Below are 3,270 nucleotides of genomic sequence, written 5' to 3'. Positions count from 1 at the left end.
GTCAATGAGGTAAAAAATATCATTGGCGTAACACTAGGATGTTATGAAGAAGGACAGAAAAAACACTTTTAGCCACATATTTTTATCACCTGTGGTTGGAACGTATCCTAACTGATCCAGCATCCTTTGAATTTGTCGGTTGCCTCCTGGTCATCAATGGCCCTGGAAGAATAGCATCAGTGAAGCTGTGGAGGTGGGTGTTTGATGATAGTGAGTCGAGATGTAAATTGGAAAATTCTGTTCCCCAAAATATGGAGGACTGAATAAGCATAGGGAAATTCTAGATAATGTATAACAGCTTTCTTTTAAGTGCACAGCTGAGTGCTCTAGAAGGGAAGAAGAAACAGAAAAGCAGAGAGCTAAGCACCTGAGTTAACACCGTGTCAGCCTTGGGAGCTGGTGTTTAATGGGGACATGGCAACCTTAGGGGACTGGGCAGCAACCTTGAGCAGTGTAGAGACAAAGTCTTGTGTCTGGGGAGATGCAACAGAAATTTCCACAACAACTTAGGGCCCTTAAAGGGCTGTATTTTCACTGAAAATGTGCAACAGAAAAAAGTCCACATTTACATTCAAGAAAACATGCAAGTTTATGTGATTTGACCTGAAATCTGGGGAAAATCTCTCATAATTAATAAACAAGGCCTGTCCTCATGTGTCTTTGATGTTTGAATATACACTATTTGTATGACCCAGGAGTACCCCAAGTGGAAAATAACACATAAAGAGAGGAGCCTTGGAGAGGCAAACATAAAATGGATCCCAAGGCAAGTTCCCTGAACTCAGGCTCCACAGAATTCCCACAGACTAAGTTCCCACTGCAGATGAGTTCATAATCCAAAATTGTAAAGCATCAGTTATAACATATAAAGCACTAGTAGACAGAACAAAGAGCAGCATTTGATCCTTATAAATTTCATGCAATAATACAGTTAAATGAAGACTATTTTAAAAAACGTTATGCTTAACTTTTTAAAAAGAGATTATTGGCTCTTAATTCCAAATAAGATGGAATAACAGGAATTGGATGTATCCTTCTGCATGAAACAGCTTAAAATAAAAGATTAAATAAAACAACAGTTTTCAAGACAATGAACATTAGACAAAAAGGGCAGATGAAACAAACGATATTAGCCCTATTATTGCCCCATGTTACTACCTGGAGAGAGTCTCCAGGTTGTAGTAAGAGAGGTGGGACTCAGACTGAGGCTGGCAGTCTCCGTGAGTTGAGGAGACAGAGCAGGGACATCACAGAAGCCAAGGCAGTTAAAGTTTGCCAGGCAGGGTACTGGAGAGGAGAGAGCCTCGCAGGGAATGAGCTCCAGAGATCTTCAGGTGTGCCCTTCAAGTCTCCAGCTGAGTACAGATCATCACATGTGATATAACATGTAATCATACATGTGATAAAACTACCAAAGACAATTGAAAGAACCACCCTAAGAGGAACCAATTCCTGAGGCACATACAGGGCCAGGAATAATTCCTGCTCACCACACTAAATTGGAACACTTTGTAATTATTGGGTAGAATACTAAGAAGTGTCTTGCTGCAGTGTTAGGCCCAAATAATCCCCAAATTAAACACAACTCTAGTTCAGTCAAATAAACCTTAAAAGCAAGCCTTAAAAGAATTGATATATTTCTGAGTAGCTTAACTGATTCCCATATCAAAGTTCAATAATATTTAAAGAAATATGAAAACATCCAAGCACACATAAAATAAAATTCACAGTTCTACCATCCAATCTCAAATATTATCAAACATGCAAAGAAACAGAAAAATATCACACAGTGGGAAAAAATAAATAAAAATGACACAAAATCGAATTAGTACGTAAGACAATCCAAGCAGTTGTAATAATTATGTTCCATATATATAAAAGTCTAGAGGAAAGATGAAATATGTTAAATGGAAACATGGAAGGTATAAAAATGACAAAAATCAAGCCTCTAGATATGAAAACTGTAATGACTGATATAAAAATTATAATGTATAAGATTAGAAGCAGATTATACTTGTAAAATAGAATATTAGTGAATCTAAAGACATAAAAGAGCTTCCCAGGTGGTGCGAGTGGTAAAGAACCTGCCTGCCAATGCAAGAGACAAAAGAGACACAGGTTGGATCCCTGGGGTGGGAAGATCCCCTGGAGGAGGGCATGGCAACTCACTCCACTATTCTTGCTTGGAGAGTCCTATGGACAGAGGAACCTGGTGGGCCACAGTTCATAAGATTACAAAGAGTCAGACATGACTGAAGCAACTTAGCATGTATTCACACAAAGACATAACAATAGAAATAATCCCAAGTGAAGCATGTAGAAAAAAAAAGATTGAAAGAAATTAGCTGACTATTGTGAGCTTTGGAAAAACTTCAAACAGCCTAATATACATGTACTTGGAGACCCTGAAAGGAGTGGGATAGAAAAAATATTTTAATAAATCGCAGTTGAAATTTTTCTAAGTGGATAAAAACTATAAACACACAGATCTAAAAAGCTAATCAAATACCAAACACAAAAATAAAACTACACCAAAGAATATCACAATCTAATATTTAAAAACCAGTGATAGAGAAAAATATTAATAGCAGTCAGGAGTCACTTCACATTTGTTAGGATTGCTATTATAAATAAACTATATTTCTAGATGACATTCTATACATGGTAAATCCTAAAGATGCTGCCAGAAAATTACTAGAGCCCGTCAGTGAATTCAGTAAAGTTGCTGGATACAGAATTAATATACAGAAATCTGTTGCATTTCTATACACTAACAACAAAATAACAAAGAGAAGTTAAGGAAATAAGCCCATTTACCCTTACATCACAAGGAATAAAATATCTAGGAATAAACCTACCTAAGGAGGCAAAGGACAGAAATGGTACGGACCTAACAGAAGCAGAAGATATTAAGAAGATATGGCAGGAATACACAGAAGAACTGTACAAAAAAGATCTTCACGACCAAGATAATCACAGTGGTGTGATCACTGACCTAGAGCCAGACATCCTGGAATGTGAAGTCCAGTGGGCCTTAGAAAGCATCACTACGAACAAAGCTAGTGGAGGTGATGGAATTCCAGTGGAGCTATTTCAAATCCTGAAAGATGATGCTGTGAAAGTGCTGCATTCAATATGCCAGCAAATTTGGAAAACTCAGTAGTGGCCACAGGACTGGAAAAGGTCAGTTTTCATTCCAATCCCAAAGAAAGGCAATGCCAAAGAATGCTCAAACTATCACACAATTGCACTCATCTCACACTCTAGTAA

Source organism: Bison bison, unplaced genomic scaffold (genome assembly GCF_000754665.1).
Source record: "Bison bison bison isolate TAMUID 2011002044 unplaced genomic scaffold, Bison_UMD1.0 scf7180017864072, whole genome shotgun sequence".
Taxonomy (NCBI): domain Eukaryota; kingdom Metazoa; phylum Chordata; class Mammalia; order Artiodactyla; family Bovidae; genus Bison; species Bison bison.
Note: the sequence above shows the minus strand (reverse complement) of the source record.